The sequence below is a fragment of the Eublepharis macularius genome, chromosome 15 (genome assembly GCF_028583425.1).
Source record: "Eublepharis macularius isolate TG4126 chromosome 15, MPM_Emac_v1.0, whole genome shotgun sequence".
Taxonomy (NCBI): Eukaryota; Metazoa; Chordata; class Lepidosauria; order Squamata; family Eublepharidae; genus Eublepharis; species Eublepharis macularius.
Window position 1 is genome coordinate 23464561 of NC_072804.1, and position 16564 is coordinate 23481124.

At 42.6% G+C, this 16564-nt stretch overlaps 1 protein-coding gene across 9 annotated transcripts in view; it reads left to right on the top strand.

Moving 5' to 3' along the window:
* Positions 1-347: 347 nt before the first annotated feature.
* Positions 348-16564, top strand: part of ADD1 (adducin 1) — a 71554-nt gene continuing 55337 nt past the window's right edge. For 7 of the 9 annotated variants that reach the window (XM_054999843.1, XM_054999846.1, XM_054999847.1 and 4 more), the window contains exon 1: positions 348-461. The gene's annotated coding sequence lies outside the window, so the exon portion shown is untranslated. Of the gene's footprint in view, positions 462-6009; positions 6132-16564 lie in introns of all 9 variants that reach the window. The other 2 variants (XM_054999844.1, XM_054999845.1) reach the window with 2 other exon arrangements.

The following is a 16564-nucleotide window of genomic DNA, read 5'->3' on the forward strand; positions in this document are numbered from 1 at the left end:
TCCGGAGGCCATGTGGGGGTTACTTCGGCGAAGAACGAACGGCCGTGCTCGGTTCCTTCACGTCAACTGAGCTCTCAGGCGGGACGTCTCTCTCTCCCCGACCGCTAAGAGGGTGGGCGTCCGACGAGTCGAGGCCCGAGGCGGAGGCAGAAAGTCTCCCGTCCAATTTCTCAGCTCCCCTCAGGCGGCGCGCCAAGCTTCCGTTAAGATTCCTCCGCTGGGTCGCCCCCGGAGGGGCGGGGCGACTTTTTGCCCCCGCCCCTTCCTTAGGCGCATCCAATGGGCAGGCGGCTTAGTGGCGGTGTCAGCGCTGGCCAATGGGGGCTGCGCTCTTTGGCCTGCGGACAGCCCGAAGCCGCACCCTGGCGCCGCTGAGAGGGAGGTGGGCTGGGCGGACCGACTGACTGACTCGGCCCGGAGGTGTCCGTCGCGGCCCCGTCGTCTCCTCCTCGTCCCTGCGGGTGAGAAGGCGCGCTGCCTCGGCGCGGGAGGGAGGAAGCGGGGAGGGGCCCTGCTGGCCTGCCCGCTGCCGGCGGGGCGCCTTTCCTCTCGGGCCAGCGCTGGCCCTCCAGGCCGGGAGCGGAGGGGGCGCCGCCGTTGTTTTCGCTCCTGACGGGCCCTCCTCGGGTGGGCGTCGCCGGGAAGGGGAGCCCCCTGCGCCGGGCTGCGCTCGGGAGGGTCGCGGCGCCGGAGGCCGAGGCATCTTGAGGCGGCGGGAGGCTGGCTGGGGAATCGGGGCTGCGGTGGGGCGCTTGTTCGGGGGCTTCTCCGTAGCTGTTGGCGCGGAGCCCGTCGGAAGCCTCTCCTCGCCAGCAGCCACAGGTTGTGCGGCCGGGGGAAGCTGCATCTTGAGCGGCTCCCATCCTGCTGCCTCGTCCTACGCGGGATGCAAAATGGAGGCTCAGTTGGTCCCCCGCTCCTGGAAGAGCAGATCACGGCCCGGGCCAAGCGGTGCCTAGTCTCTCCCCTCAGGAATTGCCCGCTTAGTCCACTCCGGGCCCCTGTCGCGCCTGCTGGTCTGCTCCCTCCCCCCACCCCTTCTACTGTTCCTATTCCCCTGCCCCGAAAGGTGGGGTTTATATAGGGTTTGTTTATTAACCCTATGGCCTCGTTTATGAAAATGCCCTTGAAACTGACTGTATTAATCTCACCCTGTGTGTTCCGCCTTGAGTCTCAGTGAGAAAGGCGGGCTATAAATGACATAAATAAATAAATAGGATGATACCTGGAGCTTTTCTTATTGTGCAGTCTCCACTGTGTGAAGACTTTAGGCCTGTGGGGTGGGAAGGGGTGAGAGACTCTGGAGGGAACCAGGGGAAGGTCTGTTGGCAGGCAGCATCAGTCTGTGTGATCTCCAAGTGCAGGGCAAATATGGTATGAAGGGTGGACCAGAAGGAGCCTTGGGCTGGGGAGTCCATGGTGGTTCTCCAAGGCTGTATTTAAGGCTTCTATTAAATAAAACAAAAACGTATACTCATCCAGTAGTCATTTATTTTCTTGGATAGTAGTTTAGGTAGCATTCAGCACCTGGTATGATCATCTTCAGTCGTGTTTAAGTCAGACTTAAGGTGACAACTTCCAGGCATGAAGTGGTAACTAAGAGTTTTGTTCTCAGAATAGGTTTGGGGTTTGCTAGAAAGAGTGGGACTTTACTGGCAGCAGCTGTTTAGGAGGTTACAGTATCTTTCTAGTTTTATTTGTGAACCATGATCCTAAGTACTATGAATACTAAAATGTTCAAGATTTTTTTTAAAAAAACTTTTAGTTAAAAAGAAGTGTTAAGGCGTTTAGGAATTCACTCATACACTAGGAAACAGAGTAGTTGTAACTTGTTGTGCCAGCAGCAGTGGCCAGGAATACTTTGGCTCAGCTTAGTTGGTGTGACTTCCCTGGGGAAGGTCTAGCTGTCTTTCATTTATTTCTTTTATGCCTTGCTTTTGTCCCCAGTGGGGACCCAGAGCAATTTACATTGTTTTCCTCTGTTCCAGTTTTTCTTCACAACAACCTTATGAGGTAGGTTAGACTAAGAGTTTGTAATTAGCCCAAGGTCATCCAGGAAGCTTTCTTGGAAGAATGGGGTCTTGAACCTGGCTCTTTGTCTTCAGTTAATCTCCATGCCCATTTGGGTTAGAGAGAGTGGTGTATAGCTGTAGCCTTTTAATCCCCTAAATGGGTGAAGGCCTGGTTGTTAGTTGACTGCCAGTGTGCTCATGTGATGTTGTCAGTGTGTCTGTTCCCTTGCCCATCTGAAGTATGATGCACAGGAGAGGGCCACCTTAGCTATAGCATGAAGCCTTTGAGACTCTTCTCGGCTTCCTTCATACCATAAAGACATGGCTAGATGAGCAAGCACATCTTGGGTCTTCTAATGGTACACTTCATTGTTGCATTGGTGATTGGGTTTTTTTAATGATTTTTTTTAGTGTTCTATTTTTGTTTCTTGCTTTGGGGGGTTCCCATATAGATATTAGAAGATGGGATAGCAGTGTTTTTCTTAAACCTACCACTTAGTTTCATGCTCCTGCCCCTTACTTTGTTGGCCTGTTAGCCTTAACTGACTGAAGTTTGGAACCAATGCTGAAGCTGGGTAATGAGATTATTTATTATTTGTTTATATCTTGTCTTTCTGTAATGCCTGAGGCAGTTTACAAAATATATCCATATATAGTTAAAATGTGCAGTAATGTGCATCAAGTATTATATTTATTGAGATTTGTTCCTTTGAATTCCAAACTTAATTTCAACAACTAGTCTCTAGCAACTATTTTATGCCACATAGTTCAGTTGTGTGCATGTGACAAGTAGTGATTTTTAACAGTTTTTAAAAAATAGCTTTAACTGTGTGCTCTTGCCATGGTGATCCGTACTCAGGTTAGGTTATAGTAATATGCTCTGTGTATGTGGCTGCCTTTGCAAACTGCTTGGAGATGTCATCTGCTCCAAATGTAGTGGCCAGGCTGTTGTCAGGGGCTGGACACGGGTGTTGTCACTCCTGTGCTGAAAGCTGCACTGGCTGCCCATCTCTTCCCTGGCACCACTGTTTTTTTACCTTTAAGGTCCTATGCGGCTTGAGACTAGGAAGATGCAGCTTGCTGTGCAGAGGAACATAATGTCAAAAAACCATCTCTGCTCAGCTCTTGTCTTGCTATAAATCAGTTTTGATTTGACTACACTTTTTTTTTAATTGAGTGGTTTGATCTCTTTAATTTGTGTTTAGACTGCTTCTAGCCTGTGGGCTGTTTTATGAAGATCAGTTTAGGCTGCTAAATGTTTTATGCTGTTTTTATGCTCAGGCTGAATTTTTAATGGCTTGTTTAATTTTAATAGTTATGCTGTTTAATGATTTTTTTTTCATGTTTCACATGAGCCTCTGCCAAGCAGGTCTCTGGAGAGGTTGCATATACGCGTTCTTAATAAAATAATGTTTAACCAAAAAGTAAAATCAGCTGATTGTTTAACAGTCATGGTATAGGATAATGTGTCCTGTTATGGGCTGAAAATTGGTTAAACAACAGGAAGCAGAGAATGGGAATAAATGGACAGTTTTCACAATGGAAAGAAGTAAGCAGCAGGGTTCCAAGGCTTGGTATTGGGGCCAGTGCTGTTGAATTTGTTCATAAATTATTTGGAACTCGGAGTGAGCAGTGTAGTAACTGAGTTTGTAAATGACACGCAGCTATTCAGGATGTTGAAAAATAGGGAGGCTGTGAATTGTTCCAGGAGGATCTCCACAAATGGGATGAGTGAGCAACAATGTGGCAAATGATGATAAATGTAGGCAAGGGTAAGGTGATGCGCTTTGGAAGAAAAATCCCAATTTCTAGTATATGCTAATAGGGCCTGGACTTGCTGAGACTGAGAGAGAAAGAGACCTTGGGGTCATAGTGGATTGCTCAATGAAAGCATGTGCAGGGGTTGATTAGGAAAAGAATTGAAAATAAAACAGTCAGTATTATAATACCCAATATAGAGCTATTGTGCAGCTTCGCTTGGAGTATTGTGTGCAGTTCTGGGTACCATGTTTCAAAAAAAAAATTGCAAAGCTGGAAAAATTTCTGAGGAGCACAAGAAAGATGACTGACAGTTATGGGGGAAAGCTGAAAAGTTTTGAGACTTTTCCGGTTAGAAAAAAGACAAGGGGGGACATGGTAGAGGTTTATAAGATTATGCATGGAGTAAAGAGCGTAAGAACTTTTCCTCCTCACCCAAAATACTAGAACTTGGACATCCAATGAAGCTGATGGGCAGTAGATTTAGACCAGACAAAAGGAAATACGTTTTTACATAACAAGTTATTAAAGTGTAGGATTTGCTATCAGAAGTTGTAGTGATGACCTAAGGCACAGACAACTTTAAAAGGAAATTAGATTCATAGAGGATAGGTCTTTCAGTGGCTACTAGCCATGGTGGATAAAAAAACCCTCCACTTTCAGAGGCAGTAAACCACTGAATATCAGTTCTAGGAGGCAACTTCAGGGAAATACCTTAGCCTCTGTGCCCTGTTGTTGGCCCTCCAGAGTAACTGCTTGGTCAGTAAAATCAAAAAACGTCCAGTAGCGCCTTTAAGACTAACCAATTTTATTGTAGCATAAGCTTTCGAGAACCACGGTTCTCTTCGTCAGATGCATGGAAGGCAGAAAGAAACTGGTCAAATATAGAGGAGGAGAGGGGAGGAGGAGGAGGATGTAAACAACTCCTTTGATATGGAAATGCAAACAGCTCCTTTTGATGTGGGGATCAGTTTGCTTGTGTAAAGGTTCAAAGGAGTTTGCCGTGTTAGTCTGTAGTAGCAAAATCAAAAAGTTAGTCTTAAAGGTGCTACTGGACTTTTTTTGATTTTGCAACTACAGACTAACACGGCAAACTCCTCTGGTTGGTCAGCGTGTGAGATAGGATGCTGGACTAGATGAAGCACTGGTCTGATATAATAGGCCACTTTTTGTGTTCTCATAGCTGGAATAAGTCAGAGGACTTTTTCCAATGGAAAAGCTAGGAAACCTGTGGGAGCACTGAAAAAAAACTCTTTAAGAAATACATTCTCTTTTAGAATGAATGAAAATACCTGGTTTTTCTCTTTCAAAATATATAGCACAGACAAGTCCTCAGAATAAAAAAACTGGGAAATTTTGTGGAGCACTGAAAGACACTTTTATGATTACTTTTTCCCTTTTGGAATGAGTGAAATGAAAGACAAGCTTTTGCTCAAAATATGTAATATGAAAAAATTATATGACAATATACAGCATTAGATTATTTTTGTGTATAATGTAGATATATATAATATTTTCAATAATTTTTTAAATTTAAATTAGGGCCAAAAGTATGCTGTAATGTGTTTAATAGCACATTATTAAGGAGTTCAGTGTTTTCAGCATTAAGAAATTTAACTTGGTATTGAAATATACTGATAGCACTACCTATTGTGAGTGGTTCTGTTCAAATAACACTTCTTTTGTTTACTACGGAACTTGTTTTCTACTTTGAACTTTTATTTTTTCCCCGCATGATAAAAATCAAGATCCATGTTCTATATGGTAGCATGGGGTGCAGCAGCTTGCAACTCTTTCCTGCATATTGGGTCTTCTTGTAATTTTCTTGTAGACATTTATATTCTGTAAGTATGCAAATAGTGCAATTTTATGTTAATTGAGTTATAATTAATGGATTTTAAAAACTTTATTGGATTTTAAACTTTATTATTGTGCATATATCAGATTTTTTTCAAATATCTGTACTATTTCCACCCCACCCCCCAATTTTTTCCCTCTGGTTTCATAATTTTTGGAAATTTTACACCTCTTGTTCTGTGTTCACGGAGGAATTCCTGGCTCACCTCAGATCAGACTATAACTGGGGATGAGCCACTCATGTTGGTTGGCATCTAAGGCTGCCGATTGTGTGCTTAGCACATCACGAACCAGCCGTGTCACTAATGAATGGATGGATGATCATTACTGTTGCTTGCTGCTAAACATGCTAGCCATCTTTGTTATTCTTCTCTCTTCCCAGCAGTGATCAAGAGGATTGTGACTGCTGAGGAGCCTCTCTTTCCATGTCTCTAGGGCATAATTTTGCAGCCTTTGGAGAACTCTCAGCCCCTCCTCCAAGCTCAAATCCCATTCTGTAGACAGGTGAGGTTGGTAATGAAAAAGACACAGCAAACCACATTAAAACAACTGTAAAACAAAAAAAATATTGGACAGCTTCTGAATGTAAGTCTTATCTATGAGGTTTCCATCTTTCAGTCTGGAAAGGCTCCAGCACTTTTGGAAGCTGCACTGTGCAGAACCAGTGGTAGTGCTGCCTCTGTTACTGCTTTCCCTGGAGAGAGACAACTGTGCTGGTTATATAATGGTTAAGTAGCTTGTAGCGGTGTAGGTGCCAGTCTAGAATGAGAGAATTGGCAACCCCCTATCAAGCAGCTAGAAGATTGCTGGCTGCAGTAGTTGTGGGTCATGTAGGCTCAGCAGGTGGTTGGGCTCTGTGCTGTGAATGGGGCCCATTGTTGGCTCAACCCGTATTGGAGGCCTGCCTGGAAAGAGCTTAAAGAAGAGCCAAGAACAGTAATAAGCAGTGTTTATTGGTAGGAACAGCTTCTGGGCTTTGAGGATGCTGCACGTGTGAATAGAAAAAGGAGGAGGTTGGTAAGGTTCTGAACTTTTTTTCAAATTTTTGTATGGAAAAAAATAGAAATTTTCAGCAGAATTGAAACGTCACATGATTAAAATAATAAAGATTCTAATGTACACTTCAGGCATACAACATGTTTTCAAGGATATTTCTAGTGTTCAGGTGTGACTAATGGTGTCCATAGCTTGATTGTGTGGACAATAAATACACTACTGAAGATAGTTTCAGATGAGTAACTCTGCTGGTCTGTAGTAGAACAGCAAGATTTGGGTCCAGTAGCACCTTAGAGACCCAACTAGATTTCCAGGGTGTGAGCTTTCGAGAGTCAAAGCTCCCTTTGTTAGACACTATTGAAGAAATCAATGTCCTCAGTGCTAATCAAGTTTAACGTGTGTCCAAATGTGCTTCTAGTACTACTATGATCGTATGAGAATGTTCTTGTCAAAATAATGTTTCTTTTTGTTTTACTGCAAAATTAGTGGTTTAACTCCTAAGCTCCATGAGTAAAGTCACACTAGAGGAAGGCAATCCCCACTTCCCACCCCACATGCACACACACACTGCTTCCTGGCATTTGCCTTTGCTGCCTGAAATTGTGCTCCCAAGTCAGAGGACCTGAAGGACCAGAGTTGGGGGAGCAAAGTAGGAATCTGCAGTACGAGGGGGGAAATTGGCAAAAAGTCTCTGTGTGCAGTTGGAGCAACAAACGTGCATTGGCCATCAGCTGCTGTTGGCTTCTTTGCTGCTGCAGTGACTACCGGAAAGGGTTGGAGCCGCATGTTCTGCTGTTGCCACTCTGCCTGGCTTTCCCCTGATCTTGCTAGGTATGGAAGCACTCTGAACTGCACATGTCAGAAATGAGGCACCTTTCTGCCTCTTTGGTGGGGCATGTGCTAGAGGTGTAAAGGCCAGAAAAAATTGTGTGTCCATGTCAGGATAGGGGGGCAGGGAGAACTTTGGGGAGCATCCAAAAACCTTCATTTTCTCTCTAGGATTGCTGAGATGCCTTTATTAAAATACAAGGTTTACTTGCTCAGTCTGTAGTATGTGAACCTGAAAGAGAGGGTCACGGAGCAACGACTCCCCTAAACAAGAAAACCGTGACCTACTGACTAAAGATACATCCAATCACTGAATTTAAACAGTTATTTATGTCTAGTATACAAATTGAACATAAACTCTAAATGGTTATGCAACTGACAATTTACAGCTCATAGGAAAAATGGTACAAACATGAGAACACAGCGTCATACAGTAAACAAATCATAAAATGCAAATGCTGAGTTCTGTGTTTATAAAGGTGTGAAGGTTCACTACGTTCAACCGTATCAAATTTACAGCAGCAAAAAGCTTGCAAACATGATACAGACTTAATAGGTGACAACCCAAAGTATTATTATTGCAGCTCTAAAGCGGTTACTTCTCTGAGTTTCTTGCAAGCTTTCAACATAGTGAACCTTCGCGCCTTTTCTTGTTTAGGGCAATCTGTAGTATGAACATATAAGGCAATCTATAGCATTAGATCCTGTCCATAAAATAGGCATATGCATCATACATATACATGTAATGAAACTAAGTCAACAATTTATTTTCATGTATTTGTTATTTATAGTCTGCCTTTCTCGTTGATACTCCCCAGTTATAGAGAAGCTGATGTTTCTCCTTTCAGACCATTCGTTTCCTACAGAGTATCACTCTTTGCTGTAGCAGCCAAAAAAATTCGGGCCTGAGCTGTCGTTGTTGTTTATTTTAAACATTTGTAATGGTGATCTATAATTTTGTTGGATTCTTTTATGCATATCGATTGTAAACTGCCTTTGGCCATAGACAATAAACTTTATTGTACCCCTGTACAACTGCCATGCATTACTTAAACAGATGGGGGCACAGCTTTCCTAGCTCTCTCCCAGGAAGCCTCACTAATATGGAAATGGGCTATCCAGCATCAGATCAGTCTCTCTGAGTCGGTCCAAATCTCAGGAGTGTGAATGGTCTGTCCACAGGAAATTTCTCCACCCTGTTTTTGCAAAGTGGGGCCATCCGACCATAGACCTATTTGACACATACCTCAACAGGAAATGTACATGGTATTGCTCAAGGCCAGGGAACGGATTCCTTGGTTAGGCACCCTTCTGTATGCATTCTGCCCTCTATTTCTTAATGATGCTAACGCTCAGTGGCATGATGAGGAAAAGTCCCTTGGCCTCTTAATAGCCTCTTACTAGCCAAGGCAGGCCTGGTTTGCCGCTCCCTTTCAAATGCCACAGGGCAGAATCCACCATTTCCCCCTAACCCCAGATCTGCTGCAGGGTGAGGTGGTTCTCCACCATGGCCTGGACACTCTAAAATGGACAGCCTGATTTATCTCCCCTGGGCCAATGTTTTCCTCCCCAGTTCAAGGGCTTCCGTTTGAGGCTAGAAAACTGTATCCTGCAGCATTGAGGCTGATTCCCCAGTGGAGTCTCTCCTTGGTCCTCACTTCAGTCATGCGTAGATCTTTCCAGTCCCTAGCTACCTGCTCTCTTAAGATATTGGCAGCTAAAACAGCCTTTCTGGTGGCCAGAACCTCAGCCAGGAAGGCGAGTGAATTGTGAGGAATGCAACTGTTGGCAAGGCCGTCCTGAAGAGTCTCTTCCATTAAAGAGCTTCACACCCTCTTCTTGAGTAAATTAGCTCACTAATCTCCCAAGTGGGATCACATAGAAGACATAATGATGAAAACAGGGTTACGTTTACCTGTAACTGTTGTTCATCAAACAGTCTTCTGTGCAGGCATACATCCCTCCCTCCTCCCCACCGTGAGCTCTTTTTTCTTATCTATCTTCTGCACCAGTGGCTTAGAGAACTGAGGGAGGGAGCCACTTGCCCTGCCTTTTATAGCCATGCCTGGGGGGAAAGCATATGAAAAGTATCTTGCTACTCTAGGATATCCTTACTGTAGTGAGCATCTCCCTATGCTAGGGGCTTAGAACATCCACAGCTGGCCTGCTCATGCGCAGGTCCCATGTGTGCCTGCACAGAAGATCATTTGATGAACAACAGTTACAGATAAGTGCAAACCTGTTTTACTTACAAAAACATATGAAATGGCACAAACTCCCTGTAGGAGCATATTAACAGCAACAGATAGTACCCAGTAGTATAGCTTACAGGCCCTGTCCCTTTACCAAGACACTTCTCTAAGCCATTTCTTACAGCACAGGCCTATTACCTGAGTAAAAAGCCCTCCTGAGTAATTCGGTTTTGCTTAACTTGCAGAAAGCCCGAGAGAACGGAGGCATTCCTGACTCTACAGTTAGGCCATTCCATAATGTGGGGCTACCACAGAATGTGTGTACATATGGGCAGCTGTTGATTTTACCCATGTGTGGGATGGCACATGGTGAAGGCCCTGTTCAGATGGGCAAGGCTGCTGTGGCTGAAAAAATGCTTTCCACAAACTCGGTCCAGCCTGAAAATGGCCCCCTACCTTGACACAGCCAATCAGTTTGCCTGGGTCTAAGGCATGGTAACAGCAAGACTTTGTTGACAATGCCTCAGTTCTGTTATTATCAGAAGCTGGGCAGAGTATGCATATTACTCCTATTCTGCAATCACTCCATTGGCTACCCATCAGTTCCTGAGCTCAATACAAGGTTTTGGCTGTCACATACAAAGCCCTTCATGGTAAAGACCAAGGCCATGAAGGGCTTTGTATGAGATAGCCAAAACCTTTAATTGAGCCTGGTAATTCACGAGTGCCCAGATTTGCATAGCACAGGCTACCCTGATCTTGTCAGATCTCAGAAGCTGAGTGGGATCAGCCTTGGTTAGTAATCGTATAGGAGACCACCAAGGAAGACAAGGATTCCTATGCAGAGGCAGGCAATGGCAAGCCACCTCTGTTAGTCTCGTGCTGTGAAACCCCCAGGGGGGGAATCTCATATGTTTGCTGTGACTTGACAGCACTTTTCACCGTCAACTACTGATGGATGACTGCATGCTCTGCAGAACTACTAATAATCAAGCTGTGGCGTTTTGTAACCGCTGGAGTCACCAGATTGCCTTTGAGGGGAGACTTACGTAGAGTGTGCTTTAGAGTAGTTCAGTCTCAGTGTTACCATGATGTAAATTCAGGTGGCCAGATTAGCTGTGTCAAGGTAGGGGGCCACAGTTGGGAGATCACCCCATGGCTCTTAAGCTAGTCATCAAGGATCAACTGAACCCTGTTGAAAGTGGGAAGCATAAGGTCCTTCAAGATCTCCTTCTTCCCAACCAACAATACTTTTGTCTTACCAGATTCTGTTGATGTTGCAATGTACATTATATTCTATTGAATAGTTCAGTTTTCTCAAGTAGCCAGTTTGGTGGTGTGGTTGGAGTGTTGACCACAACACAGCTTCAGACCCCCACTCTGCCATGAAAGCCCATTGGGTGTTGCTGGGCCAGCCACACACTCTTAAGTGAACCTTCCTCATAGAGTTGTTGTCCAGATAAAATGGAGGAGAGGAGAATGATGTAAGCCGCTGTGGGTCCCCATTCAGGAGAAAGGCAAGGTATTAATGATGTAAATAAATAAGTATAATTTAATATGCTAATATGCTGCTTGCCTTAGGACTGTATGAGACGCTGTCCAAATAACACATTTTTTAATTACAATTTTACTAATCGCAATGCTTATTTTTTCCTCAGCCGAAAACTAAGGTGCATGTTAGAGATCTAACACACTAGATTTTTAAATAACAACAACAACAACAACATTTGATTTATATACCGCTCTTCAGGTCAACTTAATGCCCGCTCAGAGCAGTTTACAAAGTATGTCATTATTATCCCCACAACAAAACACCCTGTGAGGTGGGTGGGGCTGAGAGAGCTCCAAGAGAGCTGTGACTGACCCAAAGTCACCCAGCTGGCTTCAAGAGGAGGAGTGGGGGAATCAAACCCGGTTCTTCAGATTAGAGTCCCACCCTCTTAACCACTACACCCAACTGGCTGATAAGGATTCATTTTTCTGATTAATATTAAAGTGAACACTTCAGTGTTTTCTGTGGTTTAGAAAACTGGATAAGTATTTCCTGTGCATTACAGGCGTCTTTGCCAGCAGAGCATATTTTCCTGTGTTGGCTTTACTGTTGTCTGCAAGCAGGATGGACACCAAAGGCTGCTAACATGTTAAGGGAAAATAATAAGTCAATAGTAGAGCTGATCATATGTAAGAATATGTACATGGGCTAGATTGAGAGCTTGTTAATTTTCAAATTATAATTTTTGATAGTTTAAGCAGCTGCTTGATTAAATGAAACTTCTATCCTTGTGCTAAGGTAGCATAGAGTGCTTCTGTCTCTCACATGAAGTGTTTGCATCTGTTCTTGTAGAAAACTAAGGCATTAAAACTTTATAAATATGCCATATAGTTCAGTTTTATATGATAACTAAATTAAATGATTCATTTTATATTGTTAAAGCAATAAACTAATAATCGCACGTTAAACTTGGTTAAAACTTGGTTTTAATTTTTTTATTGTAAGTCGCCTCATGTAGGACTGGATGGGGATGGCACTGAAATAGCCTAAATAAATACGTGGCTTTCCATGGCTTCAAAATGTCTCAAGCACAAGCATAAATTTCAGCTGACAAGGCCAGCCAAAAGCTCTGGGCCTATGATGTTCCCAGAGAGCAGTTGGGCACCTACCGTTTTGAAAAGGCACAGATTGTCTTTTTAAAAATATTCCCATGTCGCCTTCTTTGGAGAACATGGCTCAAAGACTGTACAAACAAAAGTCCATTGGCACCTTAAAGACTAACACTTTTGTGTGAGCTCTTGGTTCTCCCCCTCCCTCCCTGTGTTCTAGGTTTTGAGAAACCAGAGTGTCACAGGTTGATGTAGGGGTGCCAGAACCTTCTTCTTGGAAAACCCTAGTGGCCCTTTTCTATTCTCCATGTAGTAACTGTCACCAGTCAGACTATTTATTCCCCCACTATTTTGCCATCCCAGTCACTGACTCACTAGAAAGTGGGGGTTTTGTGCATGTACCCGTAAGGAACAGTGGCTTTCCCTCTTCCTGGCCCTAGCTAGTTCCTCTGGCTTGGCTAGGTGGTTGGTATCTCTTTGTGATTGAGCAGCCAGGCGCATGGGCAGGAGTTTAATTGCAGTCCGAGATCTTTAAAACAGCAAAAAAACCCCACTTTTAACATAATTCTCTGCTGACAAGAAGCATAAATAAAATGCAACCGGAATACTGGCTTAAGTTACATTGGTCTTGGTGTTTCTCCCAGACAAACGGATAAAAGTGAGCTGCAACTCAGAGAAGCCAACATTGAAATAAAAGCTGTTAGTCTTTAAGTTGCCACTAGACTTTTTATTTTGCAGCAGTGGAGCAGCATGGCTACCCTTTTGAAATCAAAGACAGTAGATAAGCAGGTAACGTGTAGTCCTTTATCCTATCTCACAGATATACATTGGAAGTTCACAGCTAGTTTTACTAGCTTTCTTAAACTTTTGAAGGGCATTAAGTGATATAGGTGAGAAACCAGAGTAGATTAAACGCAAATTCCTCAAGTTTATCAGCTTCTTCAACCATGGAGTGAAAAAAGAAATCAGCCCTTAAATCATGTTATCTGCTTTAGAAAACTTCTGGTAACCAAGGTACTGCTTGTATATGTAGTGTGTGTTTATGTTCACATTGTATATACTGACTATATATCTTCTTGTTATTTTGATTTATTACAAGTGAGCTAATTTAAAAAAAAATTGTATAGAGCTTTATCATGTTCAGTGGAAAGCAAATTAGGAATTTTATAAATAAACTGGGATTTTAACAAATAAATCTTTGTATGCATTTTTAACAATGTTCTAAGTAATGGATATTCTACTTTAAAACCAAACGGGTGTGTTGTGACATCTTAAAGACTTGACTTAAAAGGTTATTCCAGTGTGGAGTCCACTTACAGCATCTGAAGTGGTCTTCAAAAGCATATGTTGGAAAATAAAACGTAAATACAGAGTGGTACCTTAAAGGCTGTTGAAGTGCTACATCAGATCATCAAGGTCCCTCCAGGTTAGTCCTTATTAGTGCATGAGAATAAAGAAAGGAGCACATAACAGAGCTCATCATTTATTGTTCTTCCTACAGTGAAAGTTCAAAAGATAACTGAAATGCTTTAACCACTTCTCAACCACCACTGAATTGTGAAAAAAGAGTTGTTCTTGAAATGTATTGTGTGGTTCCCTCCCTGGCATACAGCAACTCTGGAATTATCTTTTGGGGGATTAGAATATAGTATACTGCAACAGAGAAAGTTTGCCCATGGTGTTTGGCTGTGTGAACAAAAGATGATGTGAATAGGTTGGTAACTTTTTCAAGCACTCATAACCTAAGCCTGGAAATGTCATGTCACAGGTCTGTTGCTACTAAGTCCTGATGCCTGAAATATACTTTTCATTCGCTTAAAATTAAGAACAGCTTCCTCATGGCCCAGCGCACCTCAGTCTGGATTACAGCCCTTTTCACACAGCCTTTGTAAACCATTTTGGCTGCTGGTTGCTAGTGGATTTTTGGTACCCTTTCAAACACTTGGCTTAGCTGCCAGTTGCTAGCAGACTTTCAAAAAGCCTTTTCAGACAAAGCTGCTTCTGTCCTGTTTGCAGTTCAGGGTTGAGCCTTTTTGAAAAGCCCTTTACTTCCATTCCCAAGTGTTCTTTGTGCTTCTGATTTGCTGCAGTGCACTGTTTGAAATGTTGGTGGCCCTTTTGTCAGTGCTGCCTTTTTTATTTTTCTGCCCATGTCTGTTTTTTTAAACAGATAATGATTAGTGCTACAGCATTGTAATGGTAGGTATAGCAGGTTCTCTTAATTCCCAGCTTTCATTTTAAAGCAGTCTCTAGCCTCTTCCATTGCAGAGATATGCCTTTCCCCTTATATCTCTACAAGGGAAAGAGTTATGGATTTACTTTTTTTAAAAAGTTGAGAATTAAGAGAACCTGCTAATTTCGTGAACCTAATTTGGATTAGGATCACGAAATGAAGCAGGAGAGCGGCTCATAGAGTTTTGTAAAGCCAACCACCTGTTCATTGCTAATACATGCTTCAGGCAACCAAAAAGACGATCGTATACGTGGAAATCACCGGATGACCAATACAGGAACCAAATAGATTACATAATTTGAAGCAGTAGATGGAGAAGCTCTATTCTCTCAGCTAAAACAAGACCAGGAGCTGATTGCGATACAGATGATGAGTTGTTAATATCAAAAATTAGAATAAACCTGAAGAGAAACACTAAATCATAGTGCCAAAGTACAATCTAAATAATATTCCTGAAAAATTTAAAGACCAGGTAAGGAACAGATTTGCAATACTAAGTTTAATTGATCATGAGCCAGAAGAATTATAGGCTGAAACTAGAGATATTATCAAGGAAGAATGTGCAAAGACTATCCATGTAGCCAAAAGAAAGGAGAAGCCTAAATGGATGTCTGAGGAAGCTCTTAAAATTGCTAAAGATAGACGAGAAGCAAAAACAAAAGGCAACAGAAATCAGATCTAAATGCAGCTTTTCAACGACTTGCATGCAGAGACAAAGAAATCTATTATAATAACCAGTGCAATGAAATAGAAGAGAACAACAAAAAAGGAAGAACAAGAGATTTGTTCCAAAAGATCCGAGAAATCAAAGGGAAATTCAAGCCACCACTTGGGATGCTAAAAGATCAACATGGAAAAACAGTATCTGATCAGGACAAAATAAAGGAAAGATGGAAACAATACACTGAGGAACTATACGAAAGAGATGGAAGGATGACAGATACTTTTGACAAAGAATCTTTTGATGAAGAACCAGAAATCCTAGAAAGTGAAGTAAAAGCTGCACTCAAAGCAATTGAGAGAAACAAAGCACCTGGAGTAGATGGAATTCCAATAGAGCTATTTCAAGCCACATAAATGGAGTCCATCAGAATCTTAACAAGAATATGTCAACAAATATGGAAAACAAAACAATGGCCCACCGACTGGAAACGCTCAGTCTACATTCCAATCCCAAAAAAAGGGGACACCACGGAGTGCAGTAACTATTGGACAATTGTGTTAATTTCCCATGCAAGCAAAGTGATGCTTAAAATTATACAGCAAAGACTCTTACCATATATGGAACGAGAAATGCCAGATGTTCAAGCTGGATTCAGAAAAGGAAGAAGCACCAGAGATCACATTGCAAATTTACGATGGCTAATGGAACATACCAGGGAATTTCAGAAGAAAATTAGCCTGTGTTTTATAGATTACAGCAAAGCTTTTGACTGTGTAGATCATGAAAAGCTATGGAGAGTCTTAAAAGAAATGGGAGTTCCTCAACATCTGATTGTTTTGATGCGCAACCTGTACTCTGGACAAGAGGCTACTGTCAGGACAGAATATGGGGAAACAGAATGGTTTCCAGTTGGCAAGGGTGTCAGACAAGGATGCATATTATCTCCCTACCTGTTCAACCTTTATGCAGAGTATATCATAAGGAAAGCTGGATTAGATCTAGAAGAAGGTGTAGTGAAAATTGATGGGAGGAACATTAACAATTTGAGATATGCAGATGACACCACATTACTAGCAGAAAATAGTGAAGACTTGAAACTACTACTGATGAAGGTTAAAGGGGAAAGCGCCAAAGCAGGATTACAACTGAACATCAAGAAGACAAAAGTAATGACTACCGAGGAACTACACAATTTTAAAGTTGACAATGAGGACATTGAAGTTGTTCAAGATTTTCTATTCCTTGGCTCAGTCATCAACCAACAGGGAGACTGCAATGAAGAAATCAGAAGAAGACAGACTCGGAAGTGCAGCTTTGAGGGAGCTAGATAAGATCCTTAAAGATAAAGATGTCTCTCTGGGAATCAAGATCATCCAAACTATGGTATTCCACATTGCCATGTATGGATGTGAAAGTTGGACGG